The sequence below is a fragment of the Sarcophilus harrisii genome, chromosome 2 (assembly GCF_902635505.1).
Source record: "Sarcophilus harrisii chromosome 2, mSarHar1.11, whole genome shotgun sequence".
Lineage (NCBI taxonomy): Eukaryota > Metazoa > Chordata > Mammalia > Dasyuromorphia > Dasyuridae > Sarcophilus > Sarcophilus harrisii.
This window is the reverse complement of record NC_045427.1, coordinates 450,866,140-450,883,836: the sequence shown is the minus strand read 5'-3', so window position 1 is coordinate 450,883,836 and position 17,697 is coordinate 450,866,140. Positions and strand designations below refer to the sequence as shown.

Genomic DNA, 17,697 nt, shown 5'->3' with positions numbered 1-17,697 from the left:
CGATTCCAATTAACACTGGCCCGAACTCTCATGGCATCTCATTAGTTCATTTCATTCAGCACAGGGAACAGAATTTCCAAAAGGGGAAGGCGAGCGATAGTGTGAAAAATACAACTTCTAAAAATATCGTCCCTGGGGATGCAATTGATTAAAGACACCCGCACAAAGAGGGTTCTAATGAGAAAAGAGCAACTTTTGTTCTAATGTACCGAGAAAGGATCTGACAAGTCAGCACATTAAGGTGCTCATTACTGCTCACTCAGGGGGACAAGCCAGCAGTAGGAAATGTCCACAGGGGTCAGAGAATTTAGGGTTGGAAGGAACCTTAAAGATCAACCCCCTCGTTTCACAGAGGAGTAACCTGAGGTGCAGGAAGAAGTGAGCTGCACAAGGTCATCCAGGTGGCAGGGCCAGGGTGCGAACACAAGATCTCTCCCTCCAGGAGCCAGGGCTCCTTCCACTACACCACATGCAAGTAAAAAGTTGCCACGGGAGCACAGAGCCTGTGGAGAGGGCCACGATGCATCCTTTCAGCTTTGAGAACCCAGGTGGTTAAATCACTAGGACTTCTAGACTGAGAAGTCAAGGGAGATCTAGAAACAGAACCAGAGGGGGTCATGCGAGCAGATCAAAGACAAGGCTTCCTCCCCTGAATCAAGCAAAGAGTCTTCAAGTCAGACATCTCTTCTTTCCTCTTGATGCTTTAGCTACAACCCACAGGACGCCATCCACCCAAGTAAAAACTGGAAAGGGTATGGGTCTTTAAACTTCCTCACCCCTAGGAGAGCTAAGAAAGGAGCATGGGTACTCTGCCTCAAAACAAGGCAGGTTCCATCGGGATTTCAGCTCCATCCAGGTGGCTAACCCAACCCAGATTCCCTTTACCACCACCTCAAGGTGGATAAAAGGCTTAGATGGGGCAGGGACTAGATAAGAGAATCAGAGAAGTTAGAAAGAGCAGGGCTAAACAAGAAAGGATAGTCAAAGCAAGAACTCTTAACCTGGGGTCTGAGAACTTTTTATTTATAAAATTTTAATAATTATTTCAAATAATTCAAATGCTCTATTTGTTTTATTTTGTGCATTTAAAAACATTGCTCTGATAAGTCAATACCCTTCAACAGGTTAACAAAAGGATGTTCAAAGAGAAGTGCCACATTTTGAATATGCTAGCAGACACTAGAATTATTTTTCTTCATTCCCAAGGAAGGTCCCAGTGCAATACAGAAGGAATAAGTTAGACAATTATAGCTATACATGTGTGAGCGCGGGTGTGTACACACACACACACACACGCACGCACGCACACACACACAGCAGAAAATAACTATGGTCTAAAAAGACAAAATTGTTTTTACTCTTATTAAAAATAATTTAAAATGAGGGAGATACCACAGGATTGAAAAAAAATAAATACTATTTTAGTTTTAATAAAAAGAGTGAATATAGTACACACACTATAAGTGAGCTTGAATGATTTCTGACAAAATTCTAGAACTTATTTTTAAGGGGATGGCTTACACACATCAATAAAATGAGACATCAAAGAAGTGACGACTCCTGCTTTCAAGACATTGGCAGCCCTGTGCCACATTTCCTGACCCTTCCGCCTTTGAAGGCCAAGGAGCTTTCCTCCTGCTGCGGGGTCTTCTCCAGAACTAGAGAAGACAGATGTCCAAGTCAGGGGACACTAGGGAGCCCGGCCCGTTAGCACTGTGCCCTTCTGCTCCAGCAGGCCATTAGGTGCCCATTCTCATCATCTTTGCTGCCTGGCACAAGTGCTGACCCTTTACCACCCTCTGCCTGGAAGTTAATCTCATCTATAAGCAGCATTAATAGGGATATACAGATACCCCGGCTGGTATCGCCATTCCAACAGGGATAGTAGTAGAGGAAGACAGAGCCCCATGGCTGGGAAGAGGAATCAAACCTCCCTCTTGACCTGCCATTGTTAGCAAGAATAATTACTTAAAATCAGAAGTTATCTCCCCTTTCACAAGTAAACTCTTAGGAAGAAAAAAACTTTCTAACTCATCACCTGCAGTTTCTCTCATTCCACTCTTCTACCTTTGCAATCTTATAACCATACCACTCAACTAAAACTCAACTCTCTCAGATCGCTCTTAACTCCTAAATCCAGTGGTCTTTTCTCAATCCTCATTCTTCTTGACTTCTCTTCAGCTTCTGACATTAATGATCACTCTCTTCAGTCCTGGATACCCCTTCTTCCCTCAGTTTTTGTGGCAATGCTTTCTCCTGGTTCTCCTCTCTGTTTGATGATTCCTTAGTTTTATTTGTTGGGTAGTCATCCTCCCCTAACCATAACACTTTCTCAAGACCCCATCCTAGGCCCTCTTTTCTCTACACAGGCCTGCTTAAGTGATCTCAATAGCTTTCATGATTTCAATTATCTTATCTTTGCATTGGATTCCCAGATTAATATATCCAGCCCTAATCTGTGTCTGAATATCAATGACAAATCTTCAACTGTCTATTAGATGATCTAATTGTCATCATAAACTCAACTTTTCCAAAATGGAACTCATTCTCTTTCTACCATCCTCACTCCTGACAAATCCAACCCTCCTCTGAACTTTCCTTTTTCTATTGTATCACCATTCTTTTATTCCCTCACCTGTCAATCAGTTACCAGATCTTATTGATTCTACCTTCGCAACATTTCCTTCATTTGTCCCCTTTCCTCTACACATTCAGCCATTTCTTCTATTTCCAAAATGCTTTTGACCCAATGGTCAAAGTAATGCTTCTAAAACACAAATTTGACCACATCAATCTGCCACTTTTTAACATTAATATTCCTCAACTTAGCATTTAAATTTCTTCACAATCTTGTTCTAGATTTACTGTATACTACCCTCTTCATACAATAATATAATAAAACAGACCTCCTTGTTGCTATCCACACTCAGATTCTATCACGCACCTCTGAGTCTTTGTGTAGACTGAAAGGCAGCTGAACTCTTACTGATTGCAAGGACTATGATCTGTTAAGTGTCGAATGTTGCATGTACTATCAGATATTAATGCTATATCAATTTTAAAGTTTTCTTCATTACAAAGAAGGTTTCCATGTGTAAGGAGGAGAAAATAAGATACACAGCTATACATATGTGTGTGTGCGTGTGTGTGTGTGTGTGTGTGTTTATCAGGAAACTATTCTGATTTTAAAAAGACAAGGTTTTTATTATTTTTTTATTTTATTTTATTATTTTTATTAAGATCATTTAGGATGAAAGAAGTGCCATGGGACTGGAAAAATATTGAATTAACTTTAATAAACTATAAGTCAGTGAGTTTCACAATTTCTGACAAAATTCTAGAATGGCTTATGCACATCAAGATAGAAAAGCAGCAATTACTAAAAACTAGCATGATCTCAAGAAGAATAAATAATTCCAAAGTAACCTCATTTTCTTTTTTGATAACGTTAAAATACTGATAGATTGTGGGAATTCTACAGATATAATAGACCTAAATTTTAGCAATCTATTTAACAAAAGCTCTCATGTTATCCTCATAAGATATGGGATGGACAAAAATAATTGGACTTATAGTCATCTGAATGAATGCACATGAAAAGTTGTTATCAGTGGTTTAATATCACTTTGATAGAAAGTCTTCAGTAGAGTTCCCCAAGGATCTGCCCATGGCTCTGCTAGTTCATATTTTATCAATAACCTGTACGAAGGCATGTATGGTATGATCAAGGAATTTGTAGCTAACACAAAACCAATGGGAATAACTGATACACTGGAAGGCATGTCAAAGTTAGGAGTCCAAATAGATGTCAATAAGCTAAAACAACAATAGGCTACAGTGAGCCAACTCTAATAAGATGAAATTAATAAAGATCACTATGAAGTCCTACAATTGTAGGACAATTTGTGTGTGTGTGTGTGTGCGTGTGTGCGCGCGTATGAGATCACTTTCACAAGTATAAGATGAGCAAGGCCTTACTAGACAAGGTTTGAATATAAAAAAAGCGATGGAGGTTTTAATGGACCACAAACTCAATAAAATTTAACAGTCTAACAAGGCAGCCCTAAAGTTAACAATGAACTTGAACTATGATAAGAGAGCCATTGCATCTTAAAGAAGGGGGTTCACACCATAACTGAGAACCAACTAGAGAGCATCCAGTAAAGAGTGATCAGAATAGTAAAGGCCTTGAGATTATTCTATATAAGGATTAGTTGAAGAAACAGTTTAGTTTTAGGAAGAGATTATTTTGTGTATGTGTGTACACTCTTGCTTGCATGTGTGCATTTGGGCTGGGAGAGGTAACCACATCTTCAAATACTTGAAGAATTGTTGCATGAAATGCAGATTAGACTTGTTTTGCTTGGCCCTTGAAATCAAAAATAGGAGCAATGGAAGCAAGGAGAGAAGCTCTATGATGAACACAAAGGAATATTTCCTGATAATTATATTTTACCAAAATGGAATGAACTCTCTCAGGAGACAGTGAGTTCACCCTTGCTAGAAGTCTTTAAGTAAAGAATGGATGGCTATTTTTTAGACATGTTGCAGAGGGTGATTTTGCTCAGATAATATGAAAGCTGATAGCTTCTAATCTCACTTCCATGCCTCAACTGTAATTCTGTGGTATCAGCAGGTATATGTAAAGGGTAGCAAAACTACTAGGAAGTTCTAGGAAAAAGTAAGAAATGGTTGGTTAAGTCAGAAAATCTATGTAAGAAGGAAAGGATTGTCTATGATTTTCCTATTTTCCCCAAATGGCTCATAAGCAAGAAAGAATATGAAAGACATCAAAAAGACATACAATTTAAAAAAGGAGTTGAGTCACACATGTAGTTAGTCAGAGAAATAATGGACAGTCCTAATATTGTATTACTACATACAAAAATCTGAAAAGAACCAAGGAAGGTCTCTGGTGCATTGGATAGAGCCTTAATGGGAGATTTAAGGAAAAACATTAATAAGAATCACTAATGATGAGGAGATGTGAAGGGAAACAGAATTCATTCATCTTTCCCTCCAAATTCTCCCTTGTTTAAAACTTTCCTATTACTGTCAAGGGCACCAACACCTTCCCATTCACAAAAGCTTACAACTTCATGATCATTCTCACCCAAGTATCCAATTGGCTGTGAAAGCTTGTCATTTCTATCTTCACAATATCTATTGGATACGTCCCCTTTTCTCCAGTCACCACCTTAGTTCGGGTCCTCATCATTCTCTTGCTTGAATGCTTTCTTCTAATTGGTCTCACTGCTTCAAGTCGTTCTCTATGCTAATCTACTCTCCACTTACCCGCTAAAATAATTTTCCTAAAGCACAGGTCCAGCCATATCACCACCAGCCCCTCTCCCAAAAAAACTCCTATGATGGTTCTTTATTGCTCCCATAATTGAATATACAATGCTTGGTTTGGTACTTCAAAGCCTTTTTTTCCCTCCCCCCTGAGGCATTTGGGGTTAAATGACTTGCCCAGGGTCACACAGCTGGAAGTGTTAAGTGTCTGAGATCTTATTTGAACTCAGGTCCTCCTGACTTCAGGACTGGTGCTCTATCCACTGCACCATCCAGCTGCCCCACATCAAAGCTTTTTAAAGCCTGGCCACTTCCTATCTTTACATTAGTCCCCTCCCTGAATTAAATGGTCCATCCACTCTGCTTATTTCATTGCCCCTGGGGCTGGAAGGCTCTCCCTCCTTAAAGTCTGACTCTAAGTTTCCCAGGTTTCCTTCCAAATTCAGTTTAATTCTTACCTGCTGTAGGAGACCCTTCTTGTCCCTTAGCTTCCCTACCTCCCTAGATTACATTCCATATACAGGTGTGCAATGAAGTCCCAATTAGCAATGAGAAGCCATGTTGTCTGCAGTAAGCACAAGAACAGTAAATGTAGATGGTAAATGCTCCAGAATGTGGACAACGACAGCACAGACTTAACCCATGCTGGAAGACCAGAGGGACTCCAGATGGCCTTCAAACAACATACCACCTGATGTCCTTTAATGGAGTTTTGCAGATTCTCCCAGCTCTGATTCTTCACTTAACCAGCTACCTTCTCTTCTGACAAATAACTAAACTCTCTTCTGTTCATCATCGTGAAATCTGTCTTGACTCAGTAACGTCTATTCTATGGTCTGAGAAACTGCACAAGCTCTCAAGAAACCACAGAAAACAAAAACTCTCCTAAATGGTAAAAGACGATCCAAACCTCAGTAACATGCATGTCCTGTGTAAGTTCTCAGGAAATAGCAAATGGCAGCATTAAGCAATGAAAGTGCCTCAGAAGGGCAGAAAGATGAAAAAGGACAAAAAAGATGAAAGAAGAGCAGAGAAAATGGCAGGTTACAAAGTATACTAAATTTGGAGTTAGAATATGGAAACCTAAGTCCCAGCTTCACAACTTTTTAGCTGTGTTTAGCTTAGGCAGAGTAAGACCCTGTTACTACTTTCTCATGCTTACAATGAGAAAACGTACAAAATGACCTCAAAAGTCACATGTGGCACTACAAATCTGGATTCGAAATCTATGAGACATTATAAAGATGATTAAAAGAAAAAAACTCAATCCATTGGAAAAAATAAACAAGACAAGATCCTAACATGAAATATAAAAATATTTTGGGAAATTTTAGGAAAGAATTTTGCTACAAAGAAAGAAACAGTAGAGAGTAGGTCTGGAGAAACTCACAAGGAAATGAAATAAAACATTTGACCAGAGTGCCTAAAATTTTCTAGGTTAAAAAAAAATCAATTTAATTGAATTCAATACACTTTTATAGTCTACTATGTATAAGGACCTGCACACTTGACAAAAAAAAAAAAATTTGATGCTTATTAGCCACAATTTTATGTGCTGGTCTAATTGAGGAAGTTGTTGGGAGCCCAATGGGAATATTGAGGGTTTTTTGTTTTTTTTTTTTTCTTTTCTTTTCTTTTTCAACCACTGCTGGACTTCCTTTACCAGCAATGGTCAAAACTAACTGGACTACGATCTCCCAATCTGCTTTTTAAGTAATTTCTATATTCCATGTTTTTCCAGACAACTGAATTGTTCTCTTACTGAAAACGTCCTCTTTTCTTCTTCCATCAATGGCACCCAAGCTTAGGATCCTCATTAACCACCTGCTGGACAACTGCAAAAGCTCCAAATTGCTCTTCCTACCTGTAGTCAATCTCCTCTCCAACCTACCTCAGAGGACGTCCTGCTAGAGTAATTGTCCTAAGGCCCGCCTCCTATTATGTTCTGCCCAAAAAGCAGCCACTCCACTGCCTACAGGACTAACTGCCAACTCCTTGGCCCAACCTTCAAGGCCCACTACACCTCCAATGACACTCCAGTCTCACTGCACACTGTTCCCTTCCACAGGCTTTGTAACTGGGGTCGTTGGCTCACTGACAGTGACCTGATCCTTCACACCCACATGTCCTTGGACAGGTAAGAGGTACAGCCCTCACAACTTGGCCTGTCTCCTTTTTCTCCTCTGTCTGACTACTCAGAACCGCCACTGGCTCATCATTTTATTTAAAATGTGGGATCTCGTAACAGGGAGCACAACATGATGGTTTGTTATCAGTAAATGTTTAATTTGTACCTACATAAAAATTGCTGGAATGGGAGGAGAAAAGGGGTTGTGAGTGGAAACAGCTGAAGAAGCCCCACTCAACATTACAGCTCCAAACTATGGGCATTACTGAAGGCTCTGTCCTGGGCCCTACCCCATTCTCCCTCTGCATTCTCTCTTGATAACCTAATCAGCTCCCAGCTCTAAGATACTGATATCCTGCTCCAGGATGGCCCTCCTCTCCTAATTTGTGGCATCTATTTTTATTAGATATTTCAAAGTGAAGCTATTCCCTCCCAAATCCATCCCTCTTCTAATCTCCTCTATTTCTGGCAAAGGTATCTCCATTCTTCCAATTTCCCAGGTTCATCATCTGGACATGGCTCTTGACCCTTGATCTTAATTCCTGACCCATGAGACTTTGATTCTTCCCCACCTCATACATCCAACCAGTCACCACATCTTGCTGTTTCAAAAACTACAATCTCTTACATCAGATTCTTTTTCTCTACTCAATGCAGAATGGTAACCAAAGGGAAAAAAATAGCATAGCTGTAGCATAGCCATCTAAGCACTATACAATGGCTCTCTAATGCCTTAAGGATCCAATACGAATGTCTCTGTTTAGGTTTCCTGAGGAGAAATTTCCTCAATTTGGGTTTATTTCCATGAGCCTTCCCTATCTGCTAATTCTCAGAGAAGCAGCTGGGATAGGAAAAAGTATGTGCGTCTACATATTCTTTCCCCAGGTCCAAAGCCTTATGATAGAGACCATACCATAACACTTGCAAGAAATAAAAACAAACTAAGACATAGTGCCCAGGTGAATTCTGAAGCTAAGGAAGGCTATGGAGATTTGGAGTCAGTCCCCAAGTTCAGTTCCAACTCTGTGATTTGGCCATCTGTGTGATTTTGAACAAGTCATTTTACTCCTCTTAGTCTCAGCTTTCTCATCTATACAATGAGATAGTCATTCTAGAGCAGGGGTGCTTAATTTGGGCTCCATGAATTCGTTGAGGGTTTTAAAAATACAATGATGTCTCTGGTTCAAAGTAATTGGTTCCCCTTGTAATCTTATTCATTTTATTTTTTAAAGTTTAAAACATTCTGAGAAGGGCCACGGGTTTCGCCAGATTGCCCAAGGGATCCACAACACAAGAGAGATTATGACCTTTTGGACTAGATAATCTTCAAGATCCCTCCCTTCTATCTCTAAATCTATGATACTGTGATCTTACAGTCCTATGATTTGCCCAAAATTTTATGGCCAGTAAGTCTGGGTTCACATGCAAGTCCTCTGTCTCCAGAGCCAGGGCTCTTCCCAAGGTGGCTGTAGCAAGAGATTTTTACTCATGAGCCCATTCAGCTCGAGCAGTTTTTTTCTTCCAAAACAGTCCTTATTCCTAGAGCTGTGCAGATAAATTACATGGTTCACACGTTTGTTCCCTTCCAGCAACAGGCTTCAAACTGTGACTGATCAAATGAGATTATGTTTGCAAAGCGCTTTGTAAGCCTTAAAGCACTACATAAATGTCAACGGTTATTAAGAAGAAGAAGAAAAGGCATCATCTAGGAAAATGTATGATCTGAAAAAAGGTGGATCAGCCATGTAGTGAGAGAACCGAATAACAGATGTTTAGCTCAAGGTTCTCCAGGCACTCAGTATTTGAATCTGATGAGACATGGAACACAATAGTCTTCAGGTACTAAAAATGAATACCATCCAGTGGAAAGTGGAAAGGAACATGCTAAGTATGAGAAGTCTCAAACACAAAATCAAGGTGAAACTTCAAAACGGAAATAGAATAAGAGATCCACAGGGAAATTCATGACAGAAAATAAAGACAGTCTGTCATGGGCTAAGGGATGACAGCAGACGGCCCAAAGGGTTCCAATGGCGTCTTTGCAATGTCAGGGATAAAAACAGTAAGTAAAGCCTCCCTCATGTTGGGCGATCTGTGGGAGCATATGGACAAGAGTCCCAAAGATGGGAAGACTTGGATGGGGCACATACTGAATCAAAGGGAGAAATACCGAAATCAATGGACCAAAGATGCATTTGAATAAGCCCTGGAACAGACAAGCAGGCTCATCATTCTGTTTGCTGGCTCTCACTTCACAGACTATATGCCCACGGCTTCCAATATCTATCTTCTTCTTCCTCACAATCCACCCTCTCCTCTCCACTTCCACCAGCTTCTGCTGATTCAGGTCCCTGTCCCCTCTCCCCTAAGCTCCCCAACCCCCTCCTAACTGGTCTCCCCGAGTCTGTGCCTCTGCTCATGGTTGCTGGCATAACTTTAGTGCACAGATCTGACCACATTATTCCTCTGATCTGGTGCCTTTCTACCGCCTGGAGGATAAAATATAAACTCCTTAGTCTGGCATTTAAGCCCCTACAATTCAGCTCCAACCTCCCTTTCCAACCCCAACCCACCACAATTCTCTTTTATATATTCTCTATATTCTATTCAAACTATGCTGTTGTCTGTGTTTTTTTTTTTTATCTTTACCCATCCTGTCCTAACTCTGCAGAGTTACATAGACCAGCCCCATGACTTAAAATGTATTCTTGCTTTACTTCCATCTGTTGTTGTATTTCTCTTCCTCTAAGGGCCAACTCAGACATGGCATCCTCCTCCAAGCTTTACTCTGGATAAATGGGATCTCCTCTTTTACCCCGGATGAATGGGATATCCTCCTTTACTCCGGATGAATGGGATCTCCTCTTTTTCAAATTTTCCTGAAGCACTCTCTGTAGAATCCATTCCTTTGCCCCGATTCTGCCTTGGCTCCTAGTTATTTATGTGGCATTGGGCCAGAAATCCTAAGCTCTTCAGGAGAGTAATTCCTCCCACCAAAGTCTGTCTGTCTCAAGGTCAATAAATCAAGAGGCCAGATTGGAAGAGAAAAGTTTAATTGCATCAGCTGATGGACAGTTGCTGGGTGTCTAGCAAGTCCACAGAACAGAGAGCTACATACCAGGAAGGTTTTACACAGCTTTGGGGCAGAGACAAAAGGAGCTTATCAGAGGAGGCCGCTCAGCCATTTCCCTCATTTTGGAGGTTAAATAACAGTGATTTGGAGAATGGAGCAGTGACTATGATGATGCTCTAGATCAGGCCTGTTCTGGGTAGGTAGATAAACTCTGTACTTAATCTCATCAGGCTGTCTCCATCATTCCAGTTGTGTCTACCTCTTCATCACCCCATTTGGGGTTTTCTTGGCAGAGATACTGGAGTGTTTTGCCATTTCCTTCTCCAGATAATTTTGCAGATGAGGAAACTGAGGCAAGCAGGGTTAAGTGACTTGCCCAGAGTCACACAGTCAGGTTGTATCTGAGGTTACATTTGAACTCAGGTCTTTCTGACTTCAAGCCCAGTATTCTATCCACTAAACCACCTAGTTGTCCTCTTGTCTCTAGTTTATCAGATGATTAGATGGAAATGGGGGTCAAAGACAGCAGAGGCCTCCCTTTGAGATGGAATCAGACTGAGTCTCTTTATTTATAGCCCCCTGCAGGCTATATTTCTCTGGCCGCTAAGACTATTTCTGGAACAGCACACAGGTTTTATACCTTCACTCCACAGTAGCCATCACATCTCCTCCAATGAACCCTTGAGATGGCAATTTTCATACTTGTACACCAAGAGTCCAACACAGCATTTCACATGTACTAGATGCTGCATAAAGACCTATTAAACTCAACTGTTGGTTGAATGAATGAATGCAGAGATCACTCTAAAAAGATCAGTGATAGAAATGCCACAGAGAAACTGAAAATAATAGTCCTGTATAATTCCAACTTAAAAGTCTCTCCAGTCACACAACTGCCACAGTTGGCCAAAAGAGAAAACAGGTCCCAGAGGAAGGGGAGGGGCGGGAGGAAAGGGAAGCCCATCCTGAAGGACCAAGCCCATTACTATTTGAAAAAATAATAAGCCCTTTGAGCTTAACTATGCTTCATAGTCTTAGGCCTTCAAAGGGCAGCCCTCAGTCCAGCTCCTCCCCTTGTCCAGTCATTTCTTAGATGCTCAAAAGAAGACTCTTGAGATCTGAAAACAAAGTGGCGCTGGCCACGTGACCCGAGGGGAGTGCTTTGAGCTGCCTCATCACATCTGAGCAGAAGGCTGTGCTCGGGACTCACGCCATCCCGGGCTGGGCAGACACAGAGGGGGTGGGCAAGGGAGCAGGTGAGTCTACTTGTGTAGAAGCAGAAAAAACTCGGGAATCTGGAAAGCCGAGAATTGTCAATATAGACAAGGCGCCAAGAAACCAAAGGATGGGCACAATGTCTTTCCCTTTCCTATCAATCAACACATTTTGCCAGGCACCATGCTAGGCATTTGCAATGTAAACACATAAAATGAAATAATATTTCCTCCCAAGAATTACACAATTAATTGCAAATTATTCAATATACTCATAGAACATTAGAGCCAGAAGGGACCTCTAGAACAGTAAATGTTGGAACACAGAACATCAGAGCTAGGGAAAACCCTTAGAATCAATCAGGTAACATTTATCGAGCAGCTATTATATGCCAGGCACTGTGAGAATACAGAAAGAGGCAAAGGGCAGTCCCTGCCTCAAGAAGAGACACATAAGCCATATACAGGATAAAATGGAAGTAATTACCCGAGGGAAGGCTTCCAGGAAAAGATGAGATTTTAGCTGGGACTTTGGGCGGGAATACAGACTGCAGAATGCTAAGGCAGAAGAGGCCTTGGAGACCCTCTGAAACAATCTTGGTTTCCAGCAGAGGAATCCGAAATCACTTGCTGAAGGTCACCCAGAAAGCTTGGGTCATCCCAAGCCAGCCGGGCTGGCCCCCAGCACCCCCCAGACACCACCTCCTCGGGAATCGGCCCTAGCTCCGAGTTTGAGAACTCCCACTCAGAAAGGCCCGGACCACACACAGCCCTCCCACCCAAGCCTTGGGGGCCAATTATCCCCAAACCACACCAAGGGCCATGCGCATGGTTCAGAAGGGCCCACAGACCTCCCGAGGACCGGCCCACTGCCTCCCGCTTTACAGGACTGTTTCCCCCCATTAAGGTACTGATGGTAGAGTGGTTTGCACTCTGGGACTGGAGTCAGGGAGATTCGAGTTCAAATCCAGCCTCAGACACTGGACAGCTAGGTAACCCTGGGCAAGTCAGAAACCTCTGTTTGCCTCAGTATTCTCATAAGTAAAATGGGGATAATAATAATAGCGCCCACCCCCCAGGGTTGTTATGAGGATTAAATGAATACTGATCATAGCACAGGCTGTGCTTGGCCCGGGCCCTCCTGAGCTGAGAGCAGGGCGGTGCACTCCGGCTTCTGTCTCGTTTTAAGCCTGGGAGTCTCTGGGGACCTCTGAATCGGGTCAGCCGTCTGAGGTGGACACAATCCCCCCAGTGACGCCAACCAGCCCATGGAGTGCGGTGCGCACGTGGCCTTCTGCACCTCCCTCCGCGCTGCCCTCTCCTGGGGCGAACACCAGCTTGCCAGCTTCACTCTGCGTGCATATTTATGCATCTGTGTATCTGTGTGTGTGTGTGGGGGGGGGGCTGTCTACCTAGAATATAAGTGCTCCGCGGCCCCTGGAGGCCCTCTCTGTCTCTGTACGCCCAGTGCCGGAGTAAGGCCGGGGCTGAAGAAGGGCTTGCTGACTGACAGAGAGAAAACGGGAACTAGTTCTTAGCAGAGGCTCTGGCAGAAGGAATTCTGGGAAAAAGGAGAAAACCAGCAATCACAGACTGGGACAAGCCCTCAGAGATCACTGAATATCACGTGATTACAGACAGATTACAATAATCAAAGTTCACATTTCTGTAGCATTTCAAGGTTCACATTCATCAAAACAAGTGCTACTCTTATCCCTATTTTAAGACCGAGATTTAAGGAAAGGGAGATTAAGGGACCTGGTGCAGTCACAGAGCTAGTGTCTGGGGCTGGATTTGAACCCCGTCTTGTTCACTCCGAGTCCATTGCTCGTACACACTGCTGCACCCAGCCATTGATATTTGCATGTCTGGAAACAGGTTTATAAGATTAAGCAATTTGTCCAAAGTCTCAAAGCTAATAAAAGTCTTAGATGGGATTTGAACCTGGGTTTCAACTTCTGGTCCAGCTCTCTGTATTACATTAGGCTGCCTTAATAATTCACATCCATCTAGAACCTCAAGGCTTTTAGGCATGAAATAATTTAAGAGAAAGCAGTTTAACATGCCTGACAAGCAGTCATCCAGCCTCTGTCTGAACCCCTCTGGGGACTGAGATCAGGACCACACAAGGAGGCCCATTCCACTTCCAGACAGCTCTAATTCAGGAGAGTCTCCCATACTCTTATACCCACCACACTGTGTTCGAACCACTTGCAGACTGGGAAACCACAACTCTGCTCCTTTTTTAGAGGCCTTTCAGGATGACCAACAACTACAATGCTGAGTCAGTCTATTATGAAGGAAGAACCTTGGATTTGGGGTCAGGACACTTAGATTCCAATTCTAACACTGGACTGGGCTTTTAAGCACTCTTCCTCTCTCTCTAAGCCACAGATTCCTCTTCTGTAAAAGAAAAATCATAATATGCACACCCTCCAATTCAAAGAGTTGTAAGGGATGTAGTTTTTAAACCATAAACATAGGCCACTTACCCAAGAAACCTCACCAGCTTTCATTAGAAGTGACCTGAAACCTTTTAAGATTGCCATTTGCTAGCCACATGACCTGGGGAAAAATCAGGACTTAGGGTGGAGAGACCAAAAATGCAGATGGTTTAACCCCTTCATTTTAAACGTAAAAAAACTAAAGGCCAAAAAGGGGAAGTGATTTTCAAAAATTACACATGTATTATCAGTCTCCTCATCCATAAAACAGAAAATACTCTTGGCTTTACCCATCTTAACAAGTAACTATGAGGAAATAAGAGTTAGGAATCAGTTCTACTATTTCATTCCTTCAGTGCAAGAGGTCTCAAATTCTTTTGATTTCAGGATCTCTTCACACACTTGAATTTAAAATTAAAGATTCCCTCTCAAAGTGCTTTTGTTTATGAAGTTACATCTACCAATATTTACCATATGAACAATTAAATTATCTTATATTATGATGAAAATAGTTTTGACCTTGAGGACTTTGTAAAGGGGTCTCAGGAATCCCCACTGGTCCCTGAACCACACCTTAAGCATCACTATTCTTTGAACATAATAAGCAATAAATTAAAGAACTCTCAGGTGAGAGGATATCCTTGTATCCTGTATCTTTTTGGCAATTTAAGAAGCCCAAAGAACTGCCCAAGGGCATCAGGACCACACAACTAGTATATGTCAAACATGAGGCTCAAACTCCAGCCAACTCTGCCACATCACCTCCATAGCAGTGAGGAAATGTTCCTAACACCTTAAAGGGCTATGGAAAAGGGGGCTCCTTCTCTTAAGGGGGCTGACAGAGACCTGGAGAATGTAATTCTGTGCTTGGAGCTTGCATTTATGAGAAGAACTAAAGTGCTGGTTAAACATTGGGGGGTTTCCCTCAGTGAGGGCTGCAAGGCTGAGCCAGCTCTCCCACTGCACTGCCAGTTGTCATGGTGCTCCAGTTCAGAAGAGACCCAGCTGGGGAGCCCCTGTGCCTCTGAGAGGTTTGCAGAAATAAGGAAAGAGAAAAGATAGGAGAGGGTGACCCCAAGACCACTCTCGGGGACACGCTGCAGTGGGTGCTGTGTATCACATAGCCCTTTCTGCTCACTTGTTTCTTCTCTCCCTCCCTCCCTCTCTCCCCCTTCTCTTTCTCTGTCTCTGTCTCTCCCTCTCCTCACTCTCCCTCCCTTTCTCTATCTCCATCTCTCCCTCCCCCTCTCTTTCTCCATCTCTCTCCCATCTCTCACTACTACAGAGGTACTACCTTACTCAGAGAAACCACACAAAGCTGCAACCCCAAATCACTATCTAACCCAACTATTTCACAGAGGGGAAGGTTCTGTCAGTCACTGACCCCTCTCTTTGGGGGATGGGGCAGAGGTGAGACTAGAGGGCTGATAAGAACAGTGAGATCCAAGCCTACCTGTCAGACCTGTGGAGAAGGGAGGAATGTATGGCCAAAAAAGAATTAGAGAATATTATGAAATGCAAAATGGATATTTCTGATTACATTAATTTAAAAAATTTTTGCACAAACAAAACCAATGCAGCCACCAAGATTAGAAAGGAAGCAAAAAGCTGGGGGGGAAATTACAGCCAGTGTTTCTGATAAAGGCTTCATTTCTAAAATATATAAATTTCTAACTCAAATTCATAAGAATACAATTCATTCCCCACTTGATAAATGATCAGAGGATATAAATAATTTCAGATGAAGAAACTAAATCCATTTCTAGTCATATGAAAAAATCACCATTGATTAGAGAAATACAAATTCAGACAACTCTTAAGGTATCACTTCATACCTCAGTTTGGCTAAGATAATAAGAAAAGACAATGATGAATGTGTGAAAAATGGGACACTAATGCATTGTTGATGGGAGTTTTGAACTAATCCAATCATTCTGGAAAACAATTTGGATGTATGTCCAAAGAGCTATAAAACTGTGTAAACCCTTTGATCCAGTAATATAACCACTGGGTCTGTATCTCAAAAAGATCATAAAAGAAGGAAAAGGACTCGCATGTGCAAAAACGTTTACATAAGTCCTTTTTGTAATGGCAAAGAACTGGAAATTGAGTGAATGCCCATCAGTTGGAGAATGGGTGATTAAGTTATGGTATATGAATAGTATTATTCTATAAGAAATGATAAACAGGCTGATTTCAGAAAATCCTAGAAAGACTTACATGAAGTGATGCTGAGAGAGTAACAGCAAAATTATGTGATGATTAACTGAGATAGACTTAGCTCTTCTAAACAATGCAGTGATTTAAAGTAATTCCAATAGATTTGGGATGGAAAATGCCATCCACAACTAGAGAGAACTCTGGAGAGTGAATATAGATCAAAGCACAGGAATTTCATCTTTTTGTTTGTTTGTTTTTTCTCTCTCGTGGTTTTTTTTCCTTTTTGGTTGGATTTTTATTGCACAATATGACAAATATGGAAATATGTTTAAATGAATTGCACATATTTAACCTATATCAGATTACTTGCTCTCTTGGGAAAAGGGGAGGTAAGAAAGGGAGGGAGAAAAATTTGGAACACAATGTCTTACAAAAATGAACGCTGAAAACTACCTTTTTCATGCATTTGGAAAAATAAAATACTATTGAAAAATTAAAAAATAAGAAAGAGCAGTGAGATCTAACGATCCTAAAGGCACTGTTACTCTAACTTCCTCATTAAGCAAAGACCTTGGTGTTCTGGACCAATAGCGTTATTAACTCATCACTATGTACCACTTCAAAGTTTACAAAGAACATTCCTTTTACCAAGGCATGAAGCCAAGTCATGGGACTGCAGGATTTATAATAGGAAGGGAGATCATCTCTTCTGACCCCTTCCTTTGTCCTTTAGCTTTACCATTTTATAAATGAGGAAATTGAACCCCAGAAAAGGGAAATTGCATGCCTAAGGTTACAGCACACCTAGGGAGTAACAGAGGATCCAGCCCAGCCCTCTGAGTTCACAGTGCTGCTCCCCTCCACTACACTGTCTCTTCATGATCATGTGGTCAGAAAAAACCTTTTTAGAAGAGGTAAGTTTGTAGTTGAGTCCTGAATGAGTATGAATGGACCAGGGATAGGGAATTATTAAGTGGGAAGGGTGAGATGAAGAAAGACAAGAATTATCAAGAATGGAATAGAACTGCCTAGAGCTGAGTCTTGTTCTTCAAGACAAAGCTAGACTTGTGGTGTAGCCTAAAATAGGATCCTGGCAGCTGAGTACCCTGAACATAAAACTCAAGAATCTGTACCTGAACTGAGAGGCAGTGAGGAATCGGATAAATGACATCACTCATTCCAGTGGTTAATGTGTTTATGTCAGGGTTCTAGTCCAATCACAGTAATGACTCAATTAACAGCCATGCAATCTTGAGAAAATATCTTCAGGCCTTCATTTCCATGATCTTGAATTCCAAAATTCTCCTCTTATCAAAATCTCCTGTCTTTCCATCCCTCCCTCTGATTTACTCTGGCTAAACCATATTCCCTTTATCACTGACT

The 17,697-nt window shown here is 41.7% G+C and overlaps 1 protein-coding gene across 2 annotated transcripts in view; it reads right to left on the bottom strand.

Annotated features, from left to right (window-relative positions):
- MVB12B (multivesicular body subunit 12B) overlaps positions 1 to 17,697 on the bottom strand; it is a 275,519-nt gene that overhangs the window by 209,438 nt on the left and 48,384 nt on the right. The gene's annotated exons all lie outside the window — the stretch shown is intronic.